At 37.5% G+C, this 17,752-nt stretch overlaps 1 pseudogene; it reads left to right on the top strand.

The window, feature by feature from the left end:
• The window catches only part of LOC149213357 (disease resistance protein RPV1-like), a 33,597-nt pseudogene extending 18,738 nt beyond the window's left edge, over positions 1-14,859 (top strand).
• Positions 14,860-17,752: the final 2,893 nt, after the last annotated feature.

The raw sequence follows: 17,752 nt of genomic DNA, 5'->3' as shown, positions 1-17,752 counted from the left end.
GCTTGTTGGACAATTTAATCTCATAGTTGACTAACTACATTAAATGTTGTTGGGTTTTTCCCCAAGTGAGATTTTTTAGGGTAAATGTGTTTTCTTTGTGCATTGTGATCTCTACTATCCTTGTGCTTTTATGGTTGAATTTCTAAAGTGTAATTGTTTTATAATAAATTGGAATTTGTTAAAAAAAATCTACATCATAATACTTTTGCATTCTAATGTCATACAAAAATAAATCATAATCTTATTTTCTACAACTTATATGTACAAGCTACTTCATGCATATTTTGGATGAATTTCTAAAGTGTAATTGTTTTATAATAAATTGGAAATTGTTAAAAAAAAATCTACATCATAATACTTTTGCATTCTAATGTCATACAAAAATAAATCATAATCTTATTTTCTACAACTTATATGTAACAACTACTTCATGCATATTTTGGATTTAGGGACTGAAATTCTACATCAACTACTTTTTATTTCAGAGATAAGAAAATCAGATATTGAATATACTCATTACTACATTTGATTATAGACTTTTGATACTTCAATATATATATATATATATATATATATATATTGAAAGTTAATGAAAATTGTAGCAATTTGTAAATTTTTACTGGTTATTGTGATTATTTTATTTTATTTAATTTTTGCCCTTCACAAATTTCACTTAATTGATATTTTAAGAAAAACATTAGTTAAGAGACATTTAATACATCTCTTAATAAACATTCAATGTTTATAATCACAATTTTAGCGTTTAATTTAATTTAATTTTTTCCCTTGACAAATTTCACTTAATTGATATTTTAAGAAAAACACTGGTTAAGAAACAATTAATACTTCTCTTAATCAATATTGAGTGTCTATAATCACAATTTTAGTGTGCTAATATGATTTCACCTATTAATAGATGTTTATGGAATTTTTTTTGGACAATGAGTAAATACTTTTAACATGTGCATTGAAAAAGTTCATTTCCATGTTTTAAAATCCATTCACATCATTCAGTGTCTATAATCACAATTTTAGTGTGCTAATATGATTTCACACCTATTGATAGATGTTTATGGAATTTTTTTTTGGACAATGAGTAAATACTTTTAACATGTGCGTTGACAAATTTCATTCCATGTTTTAAAATCCATTCACATGAAAGAAAGAAATAATATAATATTATAGGTAAATTTTGTTACCCATAGTTGCAATTTTAAGTGGTTAAATTTGTAAATATCATTTAAATTCAAAATTTGTGAAATTCTTTGACTATATTCTTAACGTGCTTCAATCTTTCGTGAAATAGAAAATAATGTTAAATAACCCAAATTAAAATCTTGATGCTTCTCACCACTTGAGTCATACATAAAATGTAATTAAAAAAACATTGACTCACCATCTACTCAATTCACCATCTACTCAATTAAAAATAATGGAACTAAATATGGGAAAAAAGTTCACAATAAAAAAAATATTTAATCTAATAATAAAAAAATAAATGAATGAATTGGAAATTTGAGCTTCACCATCTACTCAAGTAAAGACCAAAAAAAAAGAAGAAGACTAATTATAGTTCGTTTATCTCAACTTCTTATTCCTCGAATGAGACTCTGCTCTCATCATCAAGAATCTTTCAAAAGTTTTGAAACTGATTACCGAGAATGATATTTTGTATTAACCATTGTTCCAAGGTCGATTTGGAAATATAAGCATTACCAATCGATGAAAGATCCGAAGCCATTAAACAGCAGGAAAGGTGAAATTGGAACAAACGACCATATTGCGGATGGAACCCAGAATCTCTGGTTTCATAGACCAGCGTCTTATCCATTAATTAATTAGTCTAATAACCAAAAAAATCTAATTTATTCCATTTGCCTCTGGCTTCCTCTCAGACGCTGTCTAATTCGTTTCATCTGTTGCTGGTGCTTCACTTCCGAGTGGGTTCTAACCTGCTAACTTTGATTCGGGAACCGGAATTGGTTCACTACTCGCACCGATCTAGATCTATCGCAATTGCCTGAACTGTAGATCGCAAAAGAACTTAACTCTTTGGAAAAGATGTATGTGACCCTGTAGAACGATGTGCGCCCCATATCCACGGCTCATTGCGTTCGTTGCTCTAGCCTTTGCTGCTCTATCAAAATATCTCGCTGGACGACAAAAAAATTAGTGAATAGGATTATTATAGGAAAATGAGAGAGAGAGTTAGCAACATATAATTCCAAAAAAATAAATGAGTAAAACTGATTTGATAAATCTGATTTGATACCAGTTTTAATTGATGAACAATTTGTAGAAGGGCCAAAGTTTGTCGCTGGATTTGATCGTTCATCCACTACATAGTGAGATATAAGACTCGAAACCTGCAAGTCAAGAAATTTTGAATTTTTTTTCACTGCACATTAAGGAGAGTAAACAGAGCTTTACACTCTTTCATTGTTTGATTCTTGTGAGTTTTTAAACAGAGCTTTACACTCTTTCATTGTTTGATTCTTGTGAGTTTTGAAACCTGCCAAATGAATCGTACCACTCATGCGATCCCATCGTTGATATGGGCTGTTGAAATAATAGGAGGGAACATTCCTGTTGATGTTGCCAATTCTATCTCACTAAAAATTTCAATGAGATGTGAGGATTTGCACAAGCAAAGCAAGGCCAGGCCATCGTCCACCGGCACCCAGCCCAAAAGAGGAAGAAACACACCACTAAGCCAAGGCCTAGAGGAATAAACACACCACTAAGCCAAGGCCTGGGCATTCATGTACACGCGCACAAAATCCAAATTCAAATTTCAAATAGAGAAACTGAAGGGACATAGGCCAGTGGGGGGCATGTTGAAAATTGGAAATGAAGTCTCACCGAACCGGAAGTCTTGGGTTCAAATCTTGGGCTACCCCTCCTCCGTAAAGGGGTACATAATGGACATGTAAATCGGAGAGTCCCACCCCAGCTTACAAAAAATAATAATAATAATAATAAATTAGAGACCTTTCAGGGCTAGAGGAGGACTGTCACTTTATATATGCCATGTATGTATGGTGAGGCTGCTATCGGGTGCATTAAATGCCCGAAAGCAAGCTGGTTAGCTCTTGCCCTACCAAAATCACTTGGCGGGAAATTCTCGACTTGCTATCGGGTACATTAAATGCCCGAAAGCAGGATGGTTAGCTCTTGCCCTACCAAAATCACTTGGCGGGAAATTCTCGACTTGGGTGACTTGGGTGACTGCTGCCAGAGCCTACCAAAATCACTTGGCGGGTTGACGAGCCTCGAAACTCTCAGCTTGTACGGCTGCTCCCAGCTACAGAGCCTGCCAGAATCACTTGGCGGGTTGACGAACCTCCGAAGTCTCCACAAGCATTGCTGCTCCTAGCTGCAGAGCTTACTAGCAGGGGTTAGCAGGGGTTAAATTTAACGAGCCTCGAAACTCTCAGCTTGTACGACTGCTCCCAGCTGCAGAACCTGCCAGAATCACTTGGCGGGTTGACGAACCTCCAAAGTCTCCACAAGCACTACTGCTCCTAGCTGCAGAGCTTACTAGCAGGGGTTAGCATGGGTTAAATTTAACTGCTACCCTTACCCATCATTGCATTTTTTATGATGGTTTTATTTTCAAACTGCCCTTCAAACGAATATTACTTTTACAACTTCATAATTGTTTTTTAAGAAAAACAAAAAATAGTGTATTGTGTAAATATTGAAGTGAATCTAATTGAATTTTGAAGAGTTTGGGATAAAAGATAGCATACCATTTCCAAAATAGGTTTTCAAAATTTTGTTTTCAGGTTTTTTTTTCAATAGAAAAAAAGAATATTTCATTATCAAAACAAAAGAGGTTATATTAACTGAAGTCTTTCTCAATCGTAATACTACCAAAAACAGAGAAAAGAATTGCAGCAAAATACAAAAAATATCCAATGCTATATATCAGTGGAAAACCACTTAATAGAGGAGCTAGAAAACAACAAAAAAAGCTTAGAGTTTGTCAAGTAAAAAGGGGACAACTATTATTGGCTCCTATCCCCAAATGTAAGCTGAATCATCATTATTATTTAAAAAAAAACATGTGAAATGGAATCATTAATTGGTGGTCTATCTTTCAATCCTATGAGATACCTAAATCTCCTAGACAATTATTTACTTGTATAAAAAAAACCAAACTTTTAATCAATAAATATAATGATTGTTATGCTATAAATATTTTATACTATTTATTTTAAATTTTTGTTTACATTTCCCAAATTTTTATAAAAAATTCCTCCCCTTTCTTTAAATCTCAAAAAAAAAAATCTAATAGATTTTACAAATTGGTATAATTTTTTCCCTGTTTTTGAGATTTCAATTCAATATTTTTTTCCTTTCTTAAAATGTAACAAGATTTAACTTGATTAAAAAAGTAGAGTGTAACTGGTAGAAAATCAATATGCTAGAAACAGACACAGGTAACTCTTAATGAATTTGACATTGGCCATAGTATAATTATACTTGGACAAAGCAGTCGTGGAAGTAGAGCCTCAACTGCCACACTGTAGACTCAAACAACGACCAACTCCTGTGGTAGAATGTCCACGATAGATCACAAAGCAGTAGAATTTCCACCGTAGATCACAAACACACATAGAATAATAGAAGCCATGTCGACCATAGCTTTGGCTTTGCTTTGAAACAAAGTCTTTATTCCTACTGCGTTATATGAACATTGACTGTTATCAGATGCAAAAATTCCAATAGAAACAAGAACAAGTGTATTTGTGATAATAAAACAATCTAATTCCTAAAATGTTTTGCAAAGTAGTGACATTAAACTTGCTAATATAAATATCAAATAACAAATATCAAATTCTTCAATATTGTAATAACAATCCAACATAAAGTAAGTTTGCAGGTTTACTCAATTCAAATGAAAGAAATCCACTCGCCTTCCAGATGCGTGACAACTCTCATTGCCAAGCTTTATAGACCTTCAAATGGAATGGCATAATTTTTCAAACTTGTGACTTGACCAACTCCTAATGTTAAATCACATTAAATGCACTTGAATATAAAGTAGTATTGGACATGCATTGTACTTTAATTTTTTCATGTGAAAAATAAAAATATGTATAAATATATTCTTGTATTTGCGTCTTACCGCCGAGAAAATTAATATATCTGCTTCTCAACAGTTCACAGCATCGCAGGCTAGCCAAATAAGGGAGATGGATTGGTGGAAACAAGCCACAACATCGCAGGCTAGCCAAATAAGGGAGATGGATTGGTGGAAACAAGCCAGAAAAGCATTTACAGTGCCAATTGGTGTAAAATTCTAAATAAATAAATAAACAAGGCAGATGGATTGGTGGAAATAGGCTAGGAACGCATTTACAGTTGCGTGCCAATTGTAAATAAATAAATATATAAATAAGTATAAAATTTGAAACTTCCAATTTTTTATATGTCCGTCATTTTGATTTTTTGTAAAATTTTTTGCAAGTTAACCATGATTTATTCTGAAATTCACTGTATTTTATGGTTAAAAATGGAAAAAACTGGCAGATGGGCGTCAATTTTAAAGCCTGCCTACCAGAATCACTTGGCAGCAGGTCTGGAATTTCAAATCTTCTTTGCCTGTCAAATGAAAATTTAATGACGTTTTTATAATTTTCATGCCTATCATTATACATTCTATGTAAATTTGTGAGTGTCAACTTCCTCTTATAGGGAAACTCTCTTTCAAATACTCTAAATCTCCTTATACCACAAATAGGATAGTGAGTAAATATCACTCACTGGATCTAGTGGCAAGAGCACACTTAATTTCTATTTCTTCTTCAATACGTTGAGATGGCACAATAATGGAATGGGCCGAAGGGACAGTACTAAGGATTGTCCTATATCGAAGCCACAATTTTGGCTGGAAAACAGCAGGAATCAAAATCTTAGATTACAGTGGAAATCGATTTATGCAGAAACACAAGCTTCAAACCAGAGACAATGCATGAAAATCGATTTATGCAGAAACACAAGCTTCAAACCAGAGACAATGCATATCATATGACTCGTGAAATCAAGTTCCTCCCATAAATAACTTCTACATGAAGCTGAACATGGCCTTTGTACATCTCTAAAAACAGGAAAGTGAACAATGTAAACACATTAAAAGTAGAAAGTTTGTGTACTGTATCATTTGAAAACTAAAAGACAGCAAATGATTCAATTCAAATACATTGCCAAAAAATTAAAAAATACAATGAAAATGTAAATTTAAATGCAAGTGTTCCTAATTAAATACCACGTAAGCAGACATGAAAAAAAATCCAGCTTATAAAACTTTAAATTAAATTTAAATAAAAAATTGACCAAATTATAGAATTATTTTAAATCCACACTTTGCTAACGTTTAAATTAAATCTTAATCCACACATTTCAAAGAGTTGCAAATTAAATTCATACCCACACTTCGCAAGATTCAAAAGTAAAACTAACAATAAAAACATAAAAAAAACTCACCTCTGCCGTTTTCGAAGATCAGGAGAGGAGGACACTGTTCTCGAAGATCAGAGGAGAGGAGGAGATTGAGTCTGCAAATAAAAAAAATGGGGCAAAATAGTCCTCTGCTTAGGCAGTTCTTCCTCTGCTAAAAAAATATGTATCACCCTAGAAAATAAGAAATTTGTGCCTTGCCCTTAAATTTGAATTACCGACTGTTGAAGTTATAATTTCAACGCAGCCCAAAAACCACCGAACGAAACCACAAAACCGCCCAGAAGCATATCGCACCGCTTTTCCGGAAAAGTTGTTTCCGTATTCTTGGCTCTGATGCGATTTGGTGCAGACGCGTGTCATTCACATGACATCAGCCAACGTAATTTATCGGAAGATAAAGTTCTGTAGCATGAGGCCTTCCGATATCTTTCTCCACCGTCGGATCTACTCCCGTGTTCTCCGTCGTTGATCGATTGAAGCTGCATACCAACAAACGTCAAATCAATGCATTGCGTGGAGTAAAATACTTATGGTTTGACCGCGGAATGAAAGAATTTAATGAATTTTTGTGCTGTTTGTAGTTTTTAGGTAGATGCTTTTAATAATGTTATGGGCACGTTTCAATATTTTTTATAGCACGTAAGTTTTGTATGTAAAAGGAATGGCACATTTAAAGATAGGTATGGTCGTTTTTATGTAAAGTAATATTTAAAAGAGGGAGGTCGTATATTTGTTTTTTGAGTGTGTTGACTTTTTTTTAATGTATGTATGGCACACGGGAGGCAATGAAAAAGGTGTGTGTTCGCAGCAGCGAAAAAGAATGAGAGAGATGTATGCACAGCAGTGCGAAGAAATTACAATGAACAGGTTGTAATGTTTTTGGGTGGCATTTTGTAAAACAGAGGTGTAAGAGAAAACCATGTGTGGTTTTGCACAGCAGTGCATAAAGAAAATGGTGGAGCGAGTTTTTGTAAGTCTGTGTAAGTTTTGTTTTTACAGCAGTATGTAAAATTGTTTTACACCAGTAAATGTGAATGGAGGTTTTACAGCAGTAAATGTTAATGGGAATTTTTCCAGCAGTGTAAATTCTCATATGGAGACAGAGTGAATGTTTTTTTTGTTTTAATGAATAGAAATATTTTATGGTGAAATACTCTGTCTCTCAGTGAAATTTTTTTAAGCTTCTCTGTGCACAAAAGATCCTGTGGAGGTAAAACAGAGCATTGCCTCTGTGTTTAGTTTGAATCTTGGTTTTTGGTATTTTCTCCATGTAAAAATACCCAACCGTGGTATCAGAGCAGGCTTAGGCTCTTTAAAGAAATTAAAGAAGCTGAAGGGAGAAGGTTGTTGCTGCAGCAAAACTTCTCAGGCAGACAGAAGACTCAGACATCAAAGGATTCAGGTATTTCAAAAGTTTTTTTTGTGTGTTGCTGAAGAAACAGTCAATTGTTTTTAAACATACACAGTCAAGGAATGGCTAGCACAAGCATTGGTATGGGTATGTTTAACGCCCAGCTTCCACAGTTTAATGGGAAGAACTATGACTACTGGTCAATAACTATGAGAGCCCTGTTTGCCTCTCAAGATTTATGGGAAATAGTTGAAGATGGTTTTGAAGAACCAGCAGATGAAACTGAGTTCAATGCATTAACTCAGGGAGAGAGAGATCTCCTGAAGAGCAATAGGAAGAAGGATGCAAAGGCCATTTTATTGTTGCATCTAGTAGTAGACCAGAGTATATTTCCAAGGATAGCAACAGCTAAAACATCAAATGAATCATGGCAAACCCTCAAGACAGCCTATCAAGGCATGGAGAGAGTGAAGACATCAAAACTACAATTGCTGAGAAAGGATTTTGAAAACTTGAACATGAAGGAGTCAGATAACATTGACTCATTCTTCACTCATGTGATTGGTGTAATCACACAAATGAGAACTCATGGAGAAACCATTGAAGACAGAAGGATTGTGGAGAAAATATTGAGGGTCTTACCCTCAAGGTTTGATGCCATAGTCACCACCATTGAAGAGACAAAGGATCTCTCAAACTATTCAGTTGATGAGCTACATGCATCACTGATAACTCATGAGCAGAGGTTGAGTAGGAATGAAAACTCATCTCTTGAGCAAGCCTTCAAGACCCAGATGTCCTTTGGAAGAGGAAGAGGTCAAGGAAGAGGAAACCGAAGAGGAAGAGGCAGAAGCCAGAACAGAGGTGGAAGGAACAGCCCATCAAATGCACAAGGAAGAGGCAGAAATCCAAATCAGAACCAAGGTCAAGGCAGCAGCCAACAAAGAGATCAGTATCAGGCTCAATGACAAAGGTATGATAAATCTAATGTTCAATGCTATTATTGCAAAAAGTATGGACATTATGCAAGTGATTGTAGAAAGAAACAACATGATATGAACAACAGACAAAATGCAAATGTTACAAGAGAAAACAGCAGTCAACACAATGTCCTGTTAGCTTGTAACATGGCTAAAACACATAGTGAGGACGTATGGTTTTTAGACTCAGGTTGCAGCAACCATATGACAGGGAACATAGCCCTCTTTTCAGCCTTAAATCAGAATTTGAAATCAGAGGTCACACTAGGAACTGATAGTAAAGTGTCTGTTATGGGAAAAGGGGAGGTAAAGATATTTACAAAGCAAGGAGAAAGGAAAACCATAGCAGATGTATACTATGTCCCCGGAATGAGATGTAACCTATTGAGTGTTGGACAACTTATCCAAAAGGGTTACAATGTTTACTTTGTAAATGATGTGTGCACCATCATGGATATAGCACCCAGCAAGAGATGCATTGCTGAAGTGAAGATGACAAGGAATAGGATGTTCCCTCTCAGGATCAGGGCAGACTTGAAGAACAAGAAGGAAATGGCAGCAGTCACCCAAGAGGCCTTCCAAAGCGTGCCAAAGGATGAGAACTGGTTATGGCACTTGAGATTTGGGCATCTCAATTTTGGAGGTCTAAACTTATTGAGCAGAAAAGGAATGGTAAAGGGATTACCATTGATAAAGAAGCCGGACAGCCTTTGTGAAGGTTGTATATTGGGCAAACAACATAGAGAAAGTTTTCCATCAGGGAAAAGCATAAGGGCAAAGACACCCTTAGAGATTATCCACTCAGATTTGTGTGGACCAATGCAAGCTCCATCATTAGCTGGCAACCTATATTTCTTGACATTCATTGATGATTTTACAAGAAAGACTTGGATATATTTCCTCAAGAACAAAAGTGAAGTCTTTGAGAAATTCCAAAATTTCAAAGCACTTGTGGAGAACCAAAGTGGGCTGCACATAAAAGTATTGAGAACTGATAGAGGAGGTGAGTATATCTCAAATGAATTCCGAAAGTTTTGTAGAGAAAATGGAATACATAAACAGTTCACAACTCGGTACACTCCTCAGCAAAATGGAGTTGCTGAAAGGAAAAAGAGAACCATCATGGAGATGGCGAGGAGCATGTTGAAGGCAAAACATTTGCCAAATGAGTATTGGGCTGAAGCTGTACATTGTGCAGTTTATATATTGAACAGGTGTCCTACAAAAGCAGTCTTGAACAAAGTGCCAGAAGAGGAATGGAGTGGGAGAAAGCAAGGAGTCACCCACATGAGAGTTTTTGGGTGTGTGGCCTATGCACACATACCAGATCAGCTAAGGAGGAAGTTGGACAGCAAAGGGGAGAAATGCATCTTCATTGGATACAGTGATGAATCCAAAGCCTACAGGCTGTACATCCCATCTACCAAGAAGTTCTTTGTAAGCAGGGATGTTCAATTCATTGAAGAGGAAGCTTGGGATGGAAGCATAGAGAAAACAGTGAATGTCAAGAACTGTTTGTCTCATGATGAAGATGAAGAGGAAGTGGCTGAAATGAATCCCCAAACAGCAGCACCAACACAAGAACAGCAAGGTACACCATTGAGGATAAATGAAAGTGCTTCTCCAAGCACACCACAAGGAGGAAACTCAAGTGCATCTTCAAGAACTTGCACACCAAGTGAACGAGGTAAGAAGTTTAGAAATCTAAGTGACATTTATGATGAAGGAATGAATTCCTTATTTGCCTTGTATTGTCATGTTGATGATCCTATTCATTTCGAGGATGCAATCAAAGATAGGAAATGGATAGAAGCTATGGATGAGGAAATGAATGCCATAGAGAGAAACAAAACATGGGATTTGATTGAGTTACCAAAAGGCAAAGAAGTCATTGGTGTGAAATGGGTCTACAAGACCAAGAGCAATGCTGAAGGCAAGATTGAAAGGCACAAGGCAAGGCTGGTTGTCAAAGGGTACAAGCAGCAGTATGGGAGAGATTATGAGGAGACTTTCGCACCGGTTGCAAGAATGGAAACCGTGGGAGCAGTGCTGTCCATAGCAGCACAAAACAAATGGAAAGTCTACCAAATGGATGTGAAATCAGCATTCCTAAATGGAGTGTTAATGGAAGAGGTCTATGTGGAACAGCCTCTCGGATATGAGAAGAAAGGTGAAGAGCACAAAGTGTGCAAGTTGAAGAAAGCTCTTTATGGGCTGAAGCAAGCGCCAAGAGCATGGTATAGTAGGATAGATTCATACCTATTAGATAATGAATTTGACAAATGTGAAGGAGAACCCACAGTCTACATCAAGGAAAATGATGGTAAAATTTTAATTGTTGTCTTGTATGTAGATGATGTTATTTTCACTGGAAATGATATTTATCTTATTGAGAATTTTAAATCAGTCATGAAGGATGAATTTGAAATGACTGACATGGGTTTGTTGAGATACTTCTTAGGCATAGAAGTAGATCAAAATGAAAAAGGAATTTTTATATCTCAAGCAAGATATGTAAATCAAGTTCTGGGCAGATTTAACATGCAAGAATGCAAGGCAGCAATCACTCCCACAGTGATGGGATTAAAGCTCAGCAGAGAGGACAGCAGCAAGGATTTTGATCCTAGCTTGTATAAAAGTATTGTGGGCAGTCTTATGTATTTAACAGCAACTAGGCCTGATTTAATGTATGTTGTTAGTTTAATTTCCAGATTCATGGAGAGGCCAAAGGAGGCACATTGGCAGGCAGCAAAGAGAATTTTGAGGTATGTCAAAGGTACCAAAGTGTTTGGAATTCTATATCATGCCTCAGAACATTCAGATTTGGGTGGATACACTGATAGCGATTGGGTTGGAAGTGTAGATGATCGGAAGAGCACTTCCGGTTATGTATTTCATATGGGTTCAGGAGCCATTTCATGGGCTTCTAAGAAGCAGTCCATTGTAGCATTGTCTACAGCAGAGGCTGAATATGTGGCAGCTACAGCAACAGCATGTCAAGCAGTGTGGATGAGAAAAATGTTGAGAAGCTTAGGCCAAGAGCAGGCAAAAGCGACAGTGATCTTTTGTGACAATAGCTCAGCTATTGCATTGTCAAAGAATTCAGTGTTTCATAAGAGAACGAAACACATTGATACAAGGTTTCACTACATCAGAGAATTGGTGAACAATGGAGAAATTGTCTTGGAACATTGCAGGACTCAAGAACAGGTTGCGGACATCTTGACAAAGCCGCTGGATCAGAGAAGCTTTGAATTTTTAAGAAAGTGTCTCGGTATGACCGAATGGCCAGCAGTTGAAATTAAAGGGGAGTGTTGAAGTTATAATTTCAACGCAGCCCAAAAACCACCGAACGAAACCACAAAACCGCCCAGAAGCATATCGCACCGCTTTTCCGGAAAAGTTGTTTCCGTATTCTTGGCTCCGATGCGATTTGGTGCAGACGCGTGTCATTCACCTGACATCAGCCAACGTAATTTATCGGAAGATAAAGTTCTGTAGCATGAGGCCTTCCGATATCTTTCTCCACCGTCGGATCTACTCCCGTGTTCTCCGTCGTTGATCGATTGAAGCTGCATACCAACAAACGTCAAATCAATGCATTGCGTGGAGTAAAAGACTTATGGTTTGACCGCCGAATGAAAGAATTTAATGAATTTATGTGCTGTTCGTAGTTTTTAGGTAGATGCTTTTAATAATGTTATGGCCACGTTTCAATATTTTTTATAGCACGTAAGTTTTGTATGTAAAAGGAATGGCACATTTAAAAATAGGTATGGCCGTTTTTATGTAAAGTAATATTTAAAAGAGGGAGGTCGTATATTTGTTTTTTGAGTGTGTTGACTTTTTTTTAATGTATGTATGGCACACGGGAGGCAATGAAAAATGCGTGTGTTCGCAGCAGCGAAAAAGAATGAGAGAGATGTATGCGCAACAGTGCGAAGAAATTACAATAAATAGGTTGTAATGTTTTTGGGTGGCATTTTGTAAAACAGAGGTGTAAGAGAAAACCATGTGTGGTTTTGCACAGCAGTGTATAAAGAAAATGGTGGAGCGAGTTTTTGTAAGTCTGTGTAAGTTTTGTTTTTACAGCAGTATGTAAAATTGTTTTACACCAGTGAATGTGAATGGAGGTTTTACAACAGTAAATGTTAATGGGAATTTTTCTAGCAGTGTAAATTCTCATATGGAGACAGAGTGAATGTTTTTTTTGTTTTAATGAATAGAAATATTTTATGGTGAAATACTCTGTCTCTCAGTGAAATTTTTTTTTTAAGCTTCTCTGCGCACAAAAGATCCGGTGGAGGTAAAACAGAGCATTGCCTCTGTGTTTAGTTTGAATCTTGGTTTTTGGTATTTTCTCCATGTAAAAATACCCAACACCGACCATTATTTAAATCCGTCTTTTCTTCTCCATCTGGAATAATCTACGGAGCCACCGAGGTGAGGTTGACTAAGCCTGTACTCCCTCATTCCCCCTAAATTTTATGACGGGCAATTGAGATACCTGAATGTCAAATTTACGGTTTGAGATTTTTTTTAACCGTCATGTTATACGTTTGAAAAAAAATGTGCCGTCAAATACGTTTAAAAATGGAAAAAACTTTTTGTGAAACGTCAAATTCCAGGCTTGCTTCGCGGGTTGAGGAGCCTCGAAACTCTCGACTTGTCCGACTGCTGCCAGCTGCGGAGCCTATCACTTGGTGGATTGACGAGCCTCGAAACTCTCAGCGTGCATGGCTGCTCCCAGAGCCTACCAGAATCACTTGGCGGGTTGACAACCCTCCAAACTCTCAGTTTGTACGGCTTCTCCCAGCTGCAGAGTCTACAGAATCACTTGGCGGGTTGACGAGCCTCCTAATTCTGGACCTCTGCTCCGAGCTCCAGAGCCTACGAGAATCACTTGGCGGGTTGACGAGCCTCCAAAGTCTCAGCTTGTACAGCTGCTCCGAGCTGCAGAGCCTACGAGAATCACTTTGCGGGTTAACGAGCCTCCGAACTCTCCACATGAACCTCTGCTCCCAGCTGCCGAACTCTCCACATGAACCTCTGCTCGCAGCTGCGGAGCCTACCAGAATCCCTCGGCGGGTTGACGAGCCTAGAAACTCTCAGCTTGTTCGGCTGCTCGCAGCTGCAGAGCCTACCAGAATCACTTGGCGGGTTGACGAGCCTCCGAACTCTCCACATGAACCTTGGCTCCCAGCTGCAGAGCCTACCAGAATCACTTGGCGGGTTGACCATCCTCGGAACTCTGGACCTCTGCTCCCAGCTCCAGAGCCTACCAGAGTCACTTGGCGGGTTGGCGAGCCTCGAAACTCTCAGCTTGTACAGCTGCTCCCAGCTGCAGAGCCTACTAGAATCACTTGGCGGGTTGACTAGCCTCCGAACCCTCCACATGAACCTCTACTCCCAGCTGCAGAGCCTACCAAAATCACTTGGCGGGTTGACGAGCCTCAATCTCTCAGCTTGTACGGCTGGTCTCAGCTGCAGAGACTACCAGAATCACTTGGCGGGTTGACGAGCCTCCCAACTCTCCACATGAACCGCTGCTCCCAGCTGCAGAGCCTACCAGAATCACTTGGGGGTTGACGAGCCTCCAAACTCTCGATTTGGACGGTTGCTCCCAGCTGCAGAGCCTACTAGAATCACTTGGCGGGTTGACGAGCCTAGAAACTCTCCGCATGGACGGCTGCTCCAGAGCCTACCAGATTCCTAGGCTCTAGAGCCTACCAGATTCCTTTTGCAGATTGACCGACCTCCAAACTCTTTACCTGTTCGATTTCTTCCATCTGCAGAGGCTTCAAGACTTCCTTTGCAGCTTCACGAACCTCCACATGATTGGCTTGTCCGGCTGCTCGGATGCTCCCACACTCCTTGGGCAAGTTAGCGAACCTTCAAGATGTCGAAATTAAGGATTGTAATGGTCTGGTGGAGGTTGGAGCATTTCCAACAAGAATGAGAACCCTAAAGTTGAAGGGCTGCGGCGGATTGAAGAAAATAGGAATTAGAGGAGCTGCCAAGTTGGAGGGTTTTCTGGTGTTTCAAAACTTCAAATTTTGAACACTAGCTGGTGCATGGAATTAGAGGAGCTGCCAAGTTTTGAAACCTTCGTATCTTTGGAGGACCTGTGTGCATTTAATTGTCTCAAGTTAAAGCGCTTACAGCGGTTAGAGCATTCGACAAAGCTTCGAAAGCTGAATATTAACTGGTGCATGGAATTGGAGGAGCTGCCAACTCTTGAGACATTGGTATCTTTAGAGGAATTGTCTGCATTTAATTGTGTCAAGTTGAAGGGCATACATGGGTTGGAACGGCTGACAGAGCTTCAAAAACTGAACATCAGCGGGTGCATAAAACCGGAGGAGTTGCCAAGTATTGAGAGATTGGTATCTTTGAAAGAGTTGTGTGCATTTAATTGTTTTAAGCTGAAAAGAATACAGGGGTTGGAGCCGCTGTCAAATCTTCAAACGCTGAACATTAACTGGTGTATAGAATTGGAGGAGCTGCCAAATATTGAAACATTGGTATCTTTGCAGGAGCTGTGGGCATTTAATTGTGTCAAGGTTAAGAACATACAGGGGTTGGAGCATTTGACAGAGCTTCAAACGCTGAACATTGACGGGTGCATGGAATTGGAGGAGCTGCCATGTATCGAAGCACTGGTATCTCTGCAGCGGTTGGCCGCGCGTAAGTGTTGCAAACTGAAGAGTATAGAGGGTTTGGCGCAGTTGACAGAGCTTCAATTGCTAGATGTTAGGGAGTGCTCTGAGTTAGAACACCTGGCACGTATTGAACATTTGGGGTCGTTGGACACACTTTATGCCTCTGGATGTCCAAAACTGCAGTGGGGTGAGGGAGTAGTGGAGGAATTGCAGCAAAGTTTGAAGGAAGACTTCGTCGTATGAAAATATTATTTATTATGATGACACTTCACACTCCCAGGTTCTTTTTGGCTATTCTGTTTTCTGTGTATCATTTATTGAGTTGTAATGATATGAACATTCACATTTATTTGATATATATTTTCAATATCAAACTGGCCGGTGTTTTTTTGAAGAAGACTCCATCGTATAAAAATATTATTTATCAGGGTAGCACTTCAGGTTCTTTTTGGCAATTTTAAATTTTGCTTCAATTGTTTTAAAAATCCCAAAGAGTTTAAATTTATTGAGTTGTAATGATATGAACATTCACATTTATTTGATTTTATGATATATATTTTCAATATCAAACATTTATTTGATTTTATGATATATATTTTCTATATCAAAGTGGCCTGTGTTTTTTTGAACATCTTGCTTTACAGTCACAGTGATTCTTCATTTTATATGTGGGGATATTTTGTATATCCGTTTAAGTGGATGACATGAACGGCGACCCGGTAGGATTGTAATTTTTGGACATCTTGCTTTACTGTCCCGGTGATTATTCATTTTATATGTGGGGATATTTTTTCTATAGATAAAGGTATGTCGGTTTAAGTGGTTTTCTTGTAGGATTGTAATTTTTGTGAATTTTATATACACGTCTAAAGTTCAAATTCAAAATAAAATAAAATAAACATCTTAAGTATTTAAATTATTAATTAAAAATATTTTAACGTAGACACCCAATACATTTTAACGTAAATACACAAAAGAGTTAAAGCAAATACCGAAGCTTTCACATGACATTTTAATTTATACTTTGAACAAATTAATCCAATTGCAAACACGGGAAAAATACCCAACAGTCTGGTAGTCAAGATTTTAACGAGCGTATATACTTTCAGCTAATTGTTCAATCTTTTAGTTTTCTTCACTAACTATATATTTAAAAGGTTCTTGATATATATTTTATTTTAAAATAAATAAATAAATTAATTTAATTAATATTTAGATATTTATTTTTAAATTTTATCATATTTTAAATTTATTTTTAAATGATTATAATTTTATATATACATAGTCTTTTAGAAATTAAATTTTATAAAATAATTAATTTTTTATATTTTTAAATAATTTAATATTTTCATTTTTATTTTTAAAAAAATATATTATTATGATAATAAGTAATCAATATTTTATATCTTAAAATAGATAAAATAGATTTATAATTGGATGTTTGAAAATACTTTTTGTTCCATTATTATTTAGTATTATATATTATTTTACTTTTTAATACTGAAATAATATATAAATAAATTTAATAGATTTTTTTTTCTGTGGTGGTTTTTTCTAGCAGAATTTTTCTGTGAGGCTTTTGGGCAATTTTTCGCTAGATGGCCTGTCTCAAAGCAGGATCGGCATCTGAAGAGGACACTTTCATAATCAAGTTTCTGGTTCCACACATAGTCTTTACTTGTTAGGTTTATTTCAGCTGGGAATCCGGCGCTGAAGTCCATTTCTACACAGATGCGTGCATAGGTGGTTCTGGCATATTCCTCTGTTTCTGGGCACCTGCAGTAAAATTTTCCAATTGCATTTCCAATGGCTTTTAGCGAGGAGAGATTCCAGAGATGCAAGGGTAGGCTTGGCAATCTCACCCAAACTGGTGCTGAGGTTATGACCGCTGTTGAGGGGTTGAATGATGGGTTCCATGGCTTCATGAATAGGCCTGAGTTTTCCCAAAACCAAGGGCCGGAATCTAGAATACATTGTCTGCTTTCAGGATTTTCAAAATCTACTATAAAGAAACCCCTAGCACAGGGGTAGATATTAATTTCATCAGAAATGACAGGCTTCCATACCTCCGAGATCCAATTGTGGAGAGCTGTCAGCCACGGCCAAAAACCATTGAACCGGCAGATTAGGGCACTTTCGGAAAACTTCAAAGCCTCATCGAGTGAGGCCTGGACCACCTGGACAGTGGGAGCTGGGGCTTCACTGACGATATGGGCAGGAGCTTGCCCTCCAGAAGCAGACGGAACTGAGCCAACAACTATTTTCGCGAAGCTGGGAGCCATATTTTCCCG

The sequence above is a fragment of the Pinus tabuliformis genome, chromosome 1_1, assembly GCF_031772625.1.
Source record: "Pinus tabuliformis cultivar Carrire ecotype Pingquan chromosome 1_1, CPIR1, whole genome shotgun sequence".
NCBI classification, from domain to species: domain Eukaryota; kingdom Viridiplantae; phylum Streptophyta; class Pinopsida; order Pinales; family Pinaceae; genus Pinus; species Pinus tabuliformis.
Note: the sequence above shows the minus strand (reverse complement) of the source record. Positions and strands in the feature narration are given on the sequence as shown.